The 14,534-nt window shown below is 44.0% G+C and overlaps 1 protein-coding gene across 5 annotated transcripts in view; it reads left to right on the forward strand.

Annotated features, from left to right (window-relative positions):
* The window catches only part of GCNT1 (glucosaminyl (N-acetyl) transferase 1), a 116,547-nt gene that overhangs the window by 43,719 nt on the left and 58,294 nt on the right, over nucleotides 1–14,534 (forward strand). For 2 of the 5 annotated variants that reach the window (XM_032164323.2, XM_058445331.1), the window contains exon 1: nucleotides 12,963–13,012. The exons of 1 other annotated variant lie outside the window; for it this stretch is intronic. The gene's annotated coding sequence lies outside the window, so the exon portion shown is untranslated. Of the gene's footprint in view, nucleotides 1–12,935; nucleotides 13,013–14,534 lie in introns of those variants that run through there. 2 more of the 5 variants (XM_058445332.1, XM_032164328.2) reach the window with 2 other exon arrangements.

Here is a 14,534-nt window from a genome sequence, read left to right on the forward strand (position 1 = left end):
GCAATCTTCTTAGAGTTTAAATTCTCCTATCCTTTATCAAGGTCTAAGGAACTTGTTTCTTTTGCCTGTGTCTGATGGTATCTATTGCCAATTATCTTCCCCCCAACAGAGGGTAAGACCTATCAACTTTTTAAATGCACATACATTTTGACCAAGCAATACCACTTATGGCAATTAATACTACACATATGTTTTCTATATGTGTGAAGATATTCACTGTAGCATTGTTTATAATAGCAAAAAACTGGAAACAACTGGAATTCCCATTAGGGAACTATTTGAATATCGTGGCATAGCCCCTATACTGGATAGACACTGAAAAGAACAAAAAGGCTTTGTATAAACTAATATGGAATGATTTTCCAAATATGTTAAGTGGGAAAAAGCAAAATAAAGAACACATATGGGCCAAGCATAGTGGCTTGGTGTTTACATACATTAGATGTTAGAGATATATGCTAAAGAGGCAGTTTAGGCTGGGCACAGTGGCTCATGCCTGTAATCCCAGCACTTTGGGAGGCTGAGACGGGCAGATCACTTGAGTCCAGGAGTTTGAGGCCAACGTGGCCAACATGGTGATACCTCATCTCTACAAAAAATACAAAAATTAACTAGGCATGGTAGCGTCCACCTGTAATCCCAACTACTTGGGAGGCTGAGGTAGGAGGATTGTCTGAGCCCAGGAGATTGAGGCTGCAGTGAGCTGGGAGCGTGCCACTGCACTCCAGCCTGGGCAGAGTGAAACCCTGTGTCGAAAAAAAAAAAAAAAAAAAAGAACAGATATGGATGGTATGTGGGTATTGCTAAGTTGCTTCTTCCTTTTCTTTTTTTCTTTTTCTTCTTTTTCTTTTTTGGAGACAGATCTCACTCTCACCCAGGCTGGAGTGCAGTGGCTTGATCACTGCTCACTGCAGTCTCAACCTCCCGGGCTCATGCGACCCTTCCACTTCAGCCTCCTAAATAGCTGGGACCATAGGTGTCCTTCACCACGCCCCAGCTAATTTTTATTTTTATTTTTATTTTTTTGTAGAGATAGGTTTCACAATGCTGCCCAGGCTGGTCTTAAACTCCTGGGCTTAAGCGATCGGCCTGCCTCAGCCTCCCAAAGTGCTGGGATTATAGGCATGAGCCACTGTGCCCAGCCTAAACTGCCTCTTTAGTATATACCTCTAACATCTAATGTATGTAAACACTAGGGCTGATTTTCACCCCGTTTCTTAATTATTTTATAGTTATGCATGTGATTTTGCACGCTACCACCAGAGGGGGCCTCTGCCACACTTCACACAATATTTACAAGTCAGTATGCAGGATGTTTATTAAATAATTTTTATATCTAGAACATTCTTGTTCATTTAGCATAGGCATTTTGGTGCTCAGCTTAAAAAACGCTCTGTGAGCCCCCTGGCTCATCCATCTTCTTTAGCATGTCAGTCCACAATCCCTGTGTCCAGTATGCCCTGACCCTGTCATCCTCCTTTGCTGTGCTGGATTCCTGAAACTGTGAAAATGCCTCACAACTTCTATGCACTCTCACCCTCAAAACAGTGCATTTAGTGGCATGGCTGCGCCAGCCGTCTTTGTCCAGATGGCTTCCAGATAGGAATCACTGAGTCCAGGAATACTTTGAGAAGCCTGGAGAGCCTCTACTCTTTGAAAGCTTATCATCACTGCAAACTCAGCGAGTCCAGATTTTGCTCAACACATGCTGTCTGCTTTCTGTTTACCCCTCTAGTCTTTACTAACAGACACTTTAAATATATATATATACACACAGCCAGGCACGGTGGCTCGCGCCTGTAATCCGAGCACTCTGGGAGCCCGAGGCAGGCGGATTACTTAAGCCCAGGAGTTTGAGACCAGCCTGGGCAACATGGTGAAACCCTATCTCTACAAAAAATACAAAAATTAGCCAGGTGTGGTGGCACGTGCCTGTAGTCCCAGGTACTTGGGAGGCTGAGGTGGGAGGATGGCTTGAGCCCAGAAGACTGAGGCTACAGTGAGCTGTGATCATGCCTCTGCACTCCAGCCTGGGTTGCAGAGTACGACCCCATCTCAAAACAACAACAACCGCAAAAACAATCTTATTGAGGCATGGTTTAATAAAATATAGCTGTTTAGGTGTATAGTTCCATGAGTTCTGACCAACCTACTCACCCAGGCAATTATTACCACAATCAAGATAAAGAATATTTCTATCACCCCAAAAAGTAAATGCCCTCCCCTCCCCACACTCAGCCCCAGCAACAACTGCTCTCCTTTCTGTCACTATAGATTAGATTTGCCTCTTCCAGAATTTCAAATACATAAACATGAATCTAACGGTCTGTACTCTTTCGTGTTTGGCATCTTTATCTCCACATAAGGTCTGGAGATTCACCCATGTTGAAGCGTGAATCAATTTTGCTTTCCTAAATGTCATTCCATTGTATTAATATGATACGCTGCAATTTGTTGATCCATTCAGACAGGTACTTCTTTTAACTTGTTTTCTTCTGGTAAACACCCTGATGGGCATCTGCTCACTGTACATGTTATTTTCTTTTGGACAGAAATGCTAAATTTACTATTATTTGTTCATTTATTTTGTGTTTTTCCAAAATGGAAACATCTTTCTGAAACAATGGGAAAGTGATCAGACTATGCCACCCCAGGCTGGATGTGGTGGCAGGGTCTGTAATCCCAGCACTTTAGGAGGCTGAAGTGAGAAGATCCCTTGAGGCCAGGAGTTTGAGACCAGCCTGGGCAATAAAGCAAGACCCTGTCTCTACCAAAAACAAAATAAAATAAATTAGCAGGGCAGGGTGGTGTGTACCTGTAGTCCTACCTACCTGGCTCAAGATGACAGTGAGGTATGATCACACTACTACACTCCAGCCTGGGCAACAACAAGCAAGACCCTGTCTCTATAAAAAACAACAAAAAACCAAACAAATAAAATGATAATAGTAAAAGTAAAAAAGAATGTGCCACCTCAAAACATGCCATATTGGCATAAGGATTATTTTGAGCTAAAGGCAAATGAGCAGACACAAGCAAAACTCTTTGCCCTCTCTCTTTCTACCTACAAACAGAGCCTAATTTCCCTTTGCAAAGGTGATGCCCTCTCCCATACCAGAATAAGGTGAACAATTCATCTGCATAACACACCTCACTAAACAAGCCTTAATTACCATGCCTTTCCCAATTACCTTCCCACAATTTACCCCCACCAGAGAAGCCCAGCCTCTCCCCATTTCCCTTGTCTAGTAGCTTCCCACACTTTATCACCCTCTGTTAAAATGGTGTATAAGCTCGTGGGTCTAAGCACCTTTTTGGGATTTTCACTTTTTCTGTGAAGCTTACATATGCAAACAAAATAAACCTTTTTGTTTTTGTTTGTTTGTTTTGTTTTGTTTTTGAGATGGAGTCTCACTCTGTCACCCAGGCTGGAGTCCAATGGTGTGATCTCGGCTCACTGCAACCTCTGCCTCCTGGGCTGAAGTGATTCTCATGCCTCAGCCTCCCAAGTAGCTAGAATTACAGACGCAAACCACCATGCCCAGCTAATTTTTTGTATTTTTTGTACAGACAGGTTTTCGCATTTTGACCAGGCTGGTCTTAAACTCCTGACCTCAAGTGATCCGCCAGCCTCAGCCTCCCAAAGTGCTGGGATTACAGGTGTGAGCCACTGCGCCCGGCCCTATTCACCTCTTTTTATAAATTATATGTAACTGATGGTGTGTAAATTCTGTCCTGTCTGGCAATAATTTAATTGGTTCCCACCATCCCTACCCTATGAAAATACCAGTTTTGTTTCCATTTGCAATTCATCTTAACATTCCTTTACTCCGGATAAATCTGTGCTTTTTGACTTTTCCTTTGAAATGGTTATAACATACACCTGATTCCCTCATATCATATGCATAAATTCCTTAACAGATGTGCACATTTATATTTGTATGAGTCATGATTTTATCTTTTTCTGAAAATTATTTTTTAACAACCCTTACATTGTTTACAATGTTTCGATTCCAAAACCTTTGTGTATTTGTAAAATTTCCTACATAGGATAAATTCCTAGATGAATAGTTGTCAATAAGTATCCACGTTGTCCAAATGCCTTCTAGAAAGTTTGTAGGAATCTCTACGACAGAGAGCAGTATAGGAGTCTGTATTCCTACACCTTCATCTATATTGTGTTTATCAATCTTTTTCAACTTTGCCAATCTGATAGGTAAAAAGTGATTTGTAGTTTTAATTTGCATTTCTTCAATTCCTATGGAAATTGAGCATCTTTTTATGTGGATTTCTTCTTTAGTGAAGTATCTTATCTTGCCCTTTGCCCATTTGTCGCCTGGTGCACATTTTTATGTAAAATCCCCTTTATTTGAAAAATTAATTTTTGCTTACATACCATTGCATATATTTTCTAGTTTGTTTGACTTTTAACTTTGTTTATGATATATTTTGTTATGCATGCATTTAACACTTTAATGTATTAACTATATCAAACTATTTTGTGTGTGATTTTAGCTTTGTTGCCATTTTGAGAAATGCTGCCTGCTCTTAAAAGAGATCAACCTGTCTCTTTGTAAAAACATTAAAGAACTTACATGTATGGGTTTTAGAAACATATTTCAGGCTTTATTCTACCTGGAATTTGCATGCTCAGGAGCTACACTTTCTTTTTTTCCTGGACAGTACATTTATGATTGAATTTGCTTTCTCCATCTTCATGCTTTGAAGGTAGTACCTTACTCTTTTATGTCTTCCTCATGTTCCTTTCAATGTAATTTGATTAAATTTCTAAAACAATTCAAAACTAATTTGTAGCATTTGTCAAAATAAACAAATCTGGATTTAGGCAAGGGGAGACTTTATTCAAAATGATTATTGCAAGAACAGGTTGGGTGGCTATCATAAAAGGATGAGGAGAGCTCTTTAGCCAGTGCTATTTTTCAGGAAAACAAGGCTCTGGCAAAGATCAACACTGTTGACCTCCCTTTTGTTGATGATAAATGAATATTATTCACCACTGAGCAATTCAGATGCAATCCTAAGCCTCCTGCATGGGGTGAGTCAGGGACTAAGAAACAGACTCCTGGGGACTCTGGTTGGTGTTCCCACAAACCAGTTGAAGCATCTGTTGAAAGGTGGTGGCAAAGATTATTTGTTTAAAGGCTAGGTATCTTAAAATGAGGAATGCCTACTGTTAAAAAGAGAAATGTTAATTAAAAGGTTTAATATTAAAGGCCAAAGAAATATTAATCTTGGCATCTACAAGCCAAGGAGAGAGGCCTCAAGAAAAACCCAACTCTGCTGACACTCAATTTTGGACTTCCAGCCTCCAGAATTGTGAGAAAACAAAATTCTGTTGTTTAAAGTACCAGTCGATGGTACTTTGTTGACAGATCTAGCAAAGTAATATATACCTACAGAGAAAACTATGAAGTAGATAACGAGCTGTCTGTCATATACCAGCATATTGTACCAGACTAGTCAAGCTTAAGGTCATATATCTTGTGACTTTTTTATAGCCATACACTTCCTTATAGTACAACTTTTCTCTTTCTTTCTTTCTTTCTTTCTTTCTTTCTTTCTTTCTTTCTTTCTTTCTTTCTTTCTTTCTTTCTTTCTTTCTTTCTTTCTTTCTTTCTTTCTTTCTTTCTTTCTTTCTTTCTTTCTTTTTGTTGTTGTTGTTTTGAGATGGAGTCTCACTCTGTTGCCCAGGCTGGAGTGCAATAGTGTGATCTCAACTCACTGCAACCTCCACCTCCTAGATTCAAGTGATTCTCCTGCCTCAGCCTCCCAAGTAACTGGGATTACAGGCACGCACCACCACATCCAGCTAATTTTTGTATTTTTAGTAGAGATGGGGTTTCACCATGTTGGTCAGGCTGGTCTCAAACTCCTGACCTCAGGTGATCCACCCACCTTGGCCTCCTAAAGTGCTGGGATTACAGGTGTGAGCCACTGTGCCTGTCCTATACAACTTTTCAGTGTGGCAAGAATGAACACATCATTAGCAGACCAAAATATATTTAGCCTCTCTGTACTAAAAAAAAAATATGTAAGTTTTAAATTATGCTCCACTATTCTATCTTACTTAAAAATGATCTAGGTATTTATATTAGACCATCCTTGAATTGCTATAAAGAACTACCTGAGACTGGGTAATTTAAAAGAAAAGAGGTTTAATTGGCTCACAGTTCTGTATGCTGTACAGAAAGCATGGCTTGGGGGGCCTCAGGAAACTTACAATCATGATGCAAGTTGAAGGGGAAGCCGGTACGTCTTACATGGCCGGAGCAGGGGGAGGAGAGGCAGGGAGGAGGTGCCACATACTTTTAAACAACCAGATCTCATGAGAACTCCATGACAAGACAGCACCAAGGGGATGGTGCTAAACCATTAGAAACTGCCTCCATGATTCAATCACACTCCATCAGGCCCCACTTCCAACACTGGGGACTACAATTTGATATGAGATTTGGGCAGGGACACTGATCGAAACCATATCACCCCCGAAGTGGGAAGGGCTCCCTACCCAGCTAGTTTCCCCTTCAGCCAGACCAGCTGTACCCTACTTAATCTTCAATCTAAGGAGCTTTACCTCCCTGCCAGCCCACAGAACTATTTGAACAAGCCAATTACATCCTCCCATGGAATAAAAGGTTACCTCACTGTGGTGCCATTACTACAAAGCCTGCCTCACACAGCCCCTGCTGCTTCAGTCTGCTTTCAAATGCAATTCCCATGTGGCTCTGCCTGGCATGCAATAACCCCTTAGGCTGTGAGTATGTAACTGAAAAAACTATAGCCAATCTCATCTGTCCAGTACTGGGTGTCATCTGTTCAGCCATCTCCTGTTTAGTGCAGGAGATCCCTGCTTCACCAGTGGTGTGAAGAGAAGGTGGTCAGAAAAGAAGGGAGGTCTAAATCTTGAGTAACCATGAATTGAGGAGCTGGAGTGGGTAGGAAAAGGTCTGTAGGAATGGGTAGAGGGGTGAAGGAGGTAGACAGATTAAATAATTCAAGGCAACAAAAGAGAAGGTTCAAAGTGGTAAAAAGGAGGGATGAGGATGATGAGAAGGGAGAAGTCTTAGATGAGCTGGTTTAAGGAGAGCTCATGTTTCCCAAAGAGGTCTTTGAGGTTCTAGGTTACCTTTAGTAAATTGTGCCATTTTTGAGGCTATTAAACTGAATTAGTGCCATAATAGCATGTACTCAGTGGGGGAAGAGGAGGGCATCTGATAGAGTGAGAGTTACCCATGGCATTCGTGGATAGTCATCCCAAAGAAAAAAATCTTTAAAGGAGCCAAGAAAAAGTCCCACTTGATTAATTCCTTTGAACAATCCCCAGGTCGAGGAGCTGAGAAAACACAGAAGTCTCACAGGAGGGCCAAAGCATCTCTTTGCCTAAAACAATCAAAGTAACCTCTTACTATTCAACAGACAAGATGGCCAGAGCACTGGTTCAAGACTTGAACTCACCGAAGAGTCCTCAAGTCCTGAACATGGCACCTTTACCTGGGTGGGGCTGGTGGAGGTCCCTAGGTGAGTTCCAGTCTTGAGCTGGATCACAGCAAAGAGAACTGTCAAATAAAAACCAAATCCAGATCTAGGTAAGGAGAGACTTTATTTAGAAGGATTATTGCAATAGACAAAGAGAATGTCGCAATAGGGGAGGGACGGCATTCTAATAGAATGCTTCAACTATAAGATCTGCAAGCTTTTGAAAGGTCAGGCAGAAAAGGGCTTTTCTTTTATTGGGAGTAGTAAACAATGTTAAAAAGAACCAGTATCGGCTGGGTGCGGTGGCTCACGCCTGTAATCCCAGCATTCTGAGAGGCGGAGGTGGGAGGATCACCTGAGGTCAGGAGTTTGAGACCAGCCTGACCAACATGGTGAAAACTCGTCTAAAAATACAAAATTAGCTGGGCATGGTTGGCACATGCCTGTAATCCCAGCTACTTGGGAGGCTGAGGCAGAAGAATCACTTGAACCCAGGAGGCAGAGGTTGCAGTGAGCTGAGATTGTACCACCATTGCACTCCAGCCTGGGCAACAAGAGCAAAACTCTGTCTCAGAAAAGAAAAGAAAAAAAAAGAACCAGTATCAGGGAGTGGGATGAGCAGGTGGCCCGATCAGGCAATTGATCAGGACAGAGTTTCTTTGTGGTCAGCTGGGAAGGGGCTTCTTGGGAGGGGATGTGATATGGTTTGGCTGTGTTCCCACCCAAACCCCACCCAAATCTCATCTTGAATTGTAATCCCCATAATCCCCACATGGCGAGGAAGGGGCTCGGTGGAGGTGATTGGATCATGGGGGCAGTTTCTCCCGTGTTGTTTTTGTGATAGTGAGTGAGTTCTCAGGAGATCTGATGGTCTTATAAGGCTGTTTTCCCTGCTCTTGCTTGCTATCTCTCACCTGCCGCCAAGTAAGATGTGCCTCTTCCCCTTCTGCCATGATTATAAGTTTCCTGAGGCCCCCCAGCCATGCAAAACTGTGAGTCAATTAAACCTCTTTTCTTTTTTTTTGTTTTTTTTTTTTTTTTTTTTGGTTAGACAGAGTCGCACTCTGTCGCCAGGCTGGAGTGCAGTGGCATGATCTCAGCTCACTGCAACCTCCGCCTCCTGGGTTCAAGCGACTCTCCTGCCTCAGCCTCCTGAGTAGTTGGGATTACAGGCGTGCACCACCACGCCCAGCTAACTTTTGTATTTTTAGTAGAGACAGAGTTTCACCATGTTGGTCAGGCTGGTCTCGAACTCCTAACCTTGTGATCCACCCGCCTTGGCCTCCCAGAGTGCTGAGATTACAGGCATGAGCCACTGCACCCAGGCTTTAAACCTCTTTTCTTTATAAATTATCCAGTCTCAGAAATGTCTTTATAGCAATGTGAAAGCAGACTAATACAGGATGTTAAGGGGCTTATTCCAAGTTCCAATGCTGGTTTAGGCTGAGACTAGATTAAAGGGCAAAGACCTGATGGAAGGAGAAAAGCCTGACTGAAGTTTGATCAAGTAAGGTATTTGCCCAGATTGATCAGTAGGGGCAAATGGTTCAGCTAACCATTTATGAGAATGGAAATGTGGAGGGCATGTCTATGGCCTTGTCGTAGGTGTGAAAGGATGTTATCCATGATGCTTACCTAAGTCATTTGGGGAAAGGTGGTTCTATGTAGTTAGTGGTTTCTCCGAAAATACAGCCGGGAGAGGATCTTCACTGTTCTCCAGTAACACAAAGTGTAGGTCAAGCAACACCATCCCCTTATTTTTTTTTTTAATTTATTCTTATTTATTTATTTATTTTTGAGATGGAATCTTGCTCTGTCACCCAGGCTGGAGTGCACTGGCATGATCTTCGCTCACTGGAACCTCTGCCTCCCGGATTCAACTGATTCCCGTGCCTCAGCCTCCCCAGTAGCTAGGATTACAGGCGTGTGCCACCGCACCCAGCTAATTTTTATATTTTTAGTAGAGACGGGGTTTCGCCATGTTGGCCAGGCTGGTCTTGAACTCCTTACCTCAAGTGATCTGCCCACCTCGGCCTCCCTAAGTGCTGGGATTACAGGCATGAGCTACCATGCCCGGCCTCTCTCCCATTATTTGATTGTACTTGTAACTATAGTTTTATTATGACATTTTAAGAATATATTGCTATTGTATTAATCATTACTATGACAGCTGTGTTTATCAGACACTTTCCCACATCTATAATATTAGGAGAGTTGGGTATTTGTGATCATGAGTTTGCTCCTTGTGCTGCTTATTGAAGTATGTCTTAGAGTTCAAACTCAAGCTTCTATCCTCTGCTTTGTGAGCCAGGACTGGGACTTAGCAAATCACATTTCCTATAAGGTTTTGCTTATAAGGGGTGCTTGAGGAGAGGGACTTGCTACTTTATAGCTGCTTACTGTTCCTGTCCATGTTACCAAGCAATGGCTCTTCTCCCTGGCTGCAGCAGCAGCTGGTTCCAGTTTCTTAGATTTGTTTGTTTGTTTTAATCCACCCTCTCCCATCCAGCCTCAGTGTTTACCTTCAGAGATAAAACACCAGCTGGGTACCGCCCCCTCCTTTGAGGTCTGACTCCCAGCCAACCAGGGGCCCTCTCCTGGCTCTTAGGTTCTGATAACCCCAACACTTCCCCTCTCCCCAGCTCTGTGCATGGCAGCTGCTTCCTGCAGTTACCCCCTCTCTGTTACTACAATGTTTTTGCCTTGCCATCTTCATGACCTTAAATTCTCTGTAAAAATAATTGCTGTGATTTCTGTTTTCTGACTGGGCCCTGACTGATACACCCTTAAGCATTCCAGAAATACCTTCTAAACTACTTGTATAGATTTATGGGTGTATGTTATTGCAGGCATTAAAAATAAGTGGGCTGGGCAAGGTGGCTCACACCTGTAATCCCAGCATTTTGGGAGACTGAGGTGGGTGGATCGCTTGAGCGTGGGAGTTCTAAACCAGCCTGAGCACCATGGTGAAACTCTGTCTCTACAAAAAATACCAAAAAATTACCGAGCATGGTGGCACACACCTGTAGTCCCAGCTACTTGGGAGGTTGCGGTGGAAGAATCACCTGAGCAGGGGTGAGTTGAGGCTGCAGTGAGCTGTGATTGCGCCACTGTGCTCCAGCCTGAGTAACAGAGTGAGACCCTGTCACACACACACACAAAATGGATTACACTTATGGTATACAGGCAGTATCCAACTGACAAACAAGATATATTCCAAAAGTTAATTCATAAATCTATTGCTTGGCCACCACCCCTGGCTAATTTATCTATTTTTATTTTGTAGAGGTGAGGTCTGGCTATGCTGCCCAGGCTGATCTCAAACTCCTAGGCTCAAGTGATACTTGCACCTCAGCTTCCTAAAGTGTTGGAATTACAAGCGTGAGCCATTGCAAACAGCCAGCTATACTTTATTTTTAATTAATTAATTTATTTATTTTTGAGATGGAGCCTTGCTTTGTCACCCAGGCCAGAGTGCAGTGGCACAATCTCGGCTCACTGCAACCTCCACCTCCCGGGTTCAAGCAATTCTCATGCCTCAGCCTCCCGAGTAGCTGGGACTACAGGCACACGCCACCGCAGCTGGCTAATTTTTGTATTTTTAGTAGAGACGGGGTTTTGGTATGTTGGCCAGGCTGGTCTCAAACTCCTGACTTCAGGTGATCCACCCACCTCGGCCTCCCAAAGTGCTGGAATTACAGGCATGAGCCACTGTGCCCGGCCCCGGCTACACTTTAAACTTATGTTTAGCAATTAATATGTCAGTATTTTAACTTACAAATGACTCAGACATTTAATGAATATCTATTACTTAATTTAATATGTTCGAAATTTCAAGTCACCAAAAAAGATTTTTAAAACTATTTTTAAGTAGACAAATTTTATAAAACATATTTTCAAAAGTTTATTTATAAACTTTTATTCCATTTACATTTACCTAATCCACTTGCTCTTAACAATTATGCTTGAATTGCTCATGAAAAATTTCATGAGATATTAAACAAAGCTAGCCATTGAAGGAGTTCAGGAGTTTTTCCCAAAATCATTTCCTCTCCCCTAAATTGTCCCTCCCCAATGAAGAGGGTACACAAGCTCCTAAAATCTCAGTTTTTCTTGGGGGAGGCAGAGGGAATATTAATTTTTCTTTTCTGTGATACCCGCTACACGAAATCTGTGTACTTTTTCTCTTGTTAATCTACCTGCGGTCAATTTATTTCATAGACTTAGTTATCCAAGCCTCAGAGAGTAGAGGGGAAGTCTTTCTTCCTCTACACCATCATATTATGTTAATTTTTGTTGACAAATCAGGCAAGTATCAAACATATCACAGTCTAATGGCCTCCGAGTTAGAATTTTTTTTTTTTTTTTTTTTTTTTTTGAGATAGAGTCTCGCCCTGTTGCCCAGGCTGGAGTGCAGTGACGCGATCTCGGCTCACTGCAAGCTCCGCCTCCTGGTTTCACGCCATTCTCCTGCCTCAGTCTCCCGAGTAGCTGGGACTACAGGCGCCCGCCACCAAGCCCGGCTAATTTTTTGTATATTTAGTAGAGACGCGGTTTCACCATGTTAGCCAGGATGGTCTGGATCTCCTGACCTCGTGATCCGTCCGTCTCGGCCTCCCAAAGTGCTGGGATTACAGGCGTGAGCCACTGCGCCCGGCCAGAATTTTTTTTAAACAACATGGAAACAAATAAGACCTCGTTCTGTTTTCTAGGAGCTAAAAATCCAACGAAAGAAGACACAGACACAATATTCCTCTTGTTACAAAGAGAACTGTGTCAACTTTTATAACTGACACAAAGATCTGTGCTATAAGGGCGGGGAAGGTTTTTTCCTACTTTCCACAGCACTGTGGATTGTTCCAGTTTAATTTGTTCTTAAGTTTTATGTGGAAATACACATGAATGTAATGAGTTCTTAAATGCTAAATTTAGGAAGCAAGGTTCGTTAGGGGAAAGAAAAAAACACCTACATGGTTATCTCTAAACTTTACATAACAAGAACCTTGGAATTTAATTTTATTGTTGTTCTATAACATATTTTCATGTTTAAAATCAGAAAAGGCAGCAATTCTCGAGTTTCCTGCTTTCGAGGAAGGGAAGCATAAAATGTTTAAAAAGACGCCGCACACACACACACCTCTAAGAATCAGGGCACAGTGAGGAAGAGGAGCGAGGAAGCACTAGGATCGCAGCGCTACTCCCAGACCACGTCAGTGCCCAGAGGGCGCCCTCCCCTGTAGGCGGGAACCGCGAGTCTGCAACAAGTCTCCAAGCCCCGCGCTCGCGCAGGTGGGCGAGGCGGGGACGTGGTGGGCGGGGCCTAGAAAGGCGGGGCCTAGAAAGGCGGGGCCTAGAAAGGCGGGGCCTCTGGGGGCGGCCCCGGGGCAGGCCCCGCTGGTGCGAGGGCTGCAGGCGCAGCTCCGGAGCGCCTAGAGCGCGGCGCGGAGCGGGAGCTTGGTGGAGCAGGAGCAGCTGGGCATCCTCCTGAGACTCCGGGGCCAGACGCCCACTCCAGGTAACAGGTTCTCCCTCGTGCTCCCCGGCTCGGCCGCCCGGCGGCGGGGGAAGGCTGAGAAGGATGGGTGGGAGGGAGCCGGCTCTCAGCCAGTGCCCCGTGGCCCCGGGCGGGCTGGGCTCCCCCGCGGAGGAGGAAGCAGAACCGGGGTGCACCCGGGACCGCGATGGAGCGGCGCCTCTTCCTTCCACCTTCATTTTCCGTCCGCTCAGTGGGGCTGGGACGCCGGTGCCCCGTGTCCCCTGAAAGTCACTTTCTGGCCTCTTGCCCCTGGTCCGTGTAGCTTAGACGTCGGAGGGGTTGGCTGCGGGCGTGGATAGGCAGGGAACGAACAGACTCGCTGCCATCCCTTGGATGCCAGGGGCTTAACTTCATTTAACTTCATTGAATCCTAACCCCAGCCCGGCTAAGATGCATTTTCACCCCTACTTTACTGATAAAGAGGTAAATGACTCACCCTGGAGCAAACTATTACTAATAAGAAAAGAGACGTTAGTTTAGGGGCTCCGAAGCCTCTCCTTTCCTGCTCCCTCGCTTTCCTTCTTCTCGCGGCAGTCTAGGAAACTCGCGCGCAGGGTCTATTACGAAAACAAGTGATTCGTCGTAAAAGCATTTTACCCCCTCCTAGGTTTCTCTTTCCTCTTTTTTTTAAGTATCTCAGGCAGATTCCTCCAAGTTTTGGTTATTAGGTTTTTGAAATGGAAGAAGCCCTTGCTCACTGCTTCTTTTCTCCTGGCAGCGCTTTCTGCGCGGCACAGGCACCCTCGCCTGTCACGCCTCCCTCTCCTCTTCCCGTCTCCCAACGTGGATGAGGGCGCCTGCAGATCCTGGCTAGGGCACGGGCCGCCTAGGCCGAGGTAGGTTCTGTAGGCACCTGGCATGCTGTAGATGCATATAAACGTTGCCCTGTACACCCTTTGCCTTGTTACTTCTTTCTGCAGAAAAGAGAGTCGTTTTTTTACACATAATGGGGCAAGAGGCCAATTGGGAAGATATATGGTGTTCAAAGAAAGCCATGGTGCCTTGAGATGAGAATGCGGCCACAGCTTTTTGTGGGCTGAATTTGATGGGTGGGAGGTGAGAGACGTGGTCTGGAAGTTGTCTCTTCGTCTGGCATTCTGCCCCCCTTCCAGAGCTGTTCTGAAAGGCCGGTTTGTTTTACAGAGGGGAGGAGGAGGGGTTAATAGTTTTTAAAGATCAGTGTAAATTACCTGCTAGGAGCTTAGGCAATTCCAGGCAGGCCCCCCTGCTGGAGGCTTTGGTAACAGATTTCAGCTCTAGCAGGGAGTAAAACTCAGACTGTGTAGATACCTGCTTTTTCTTAAAGGAATTTTTTTCAGGCCCTTAAAATGGTAGTTTTGGGAAACTGATTTCTTAGAAATGGCAAACTCCTTTATTTTTAAATACAATATACCAAACTATGAATTTACTTTTAAAAAGTTTTATTGGCCGAGAGGTTGATATTTTTTCCATTTCATGAGGGTTTGACGGTCACTGCCACCTCCTCTGCCCGTCCTTCAAC

This window comes from Hylobates moloch, unplaced genomic scaffold (genome assembly GCF_009828535.3).
Source record: "Hylobates moloch isolate HMO894 unplaced genomic scaffold, HMol_V3 SCAFFOLD_10, whole genome shotgun sequence".
Taxonomy (NCBI): Eukaryota; Metazoa; Chordata; class Mammalia; order Primates; family Hylobatidae; genus Hylobates; species Hylobates moloch.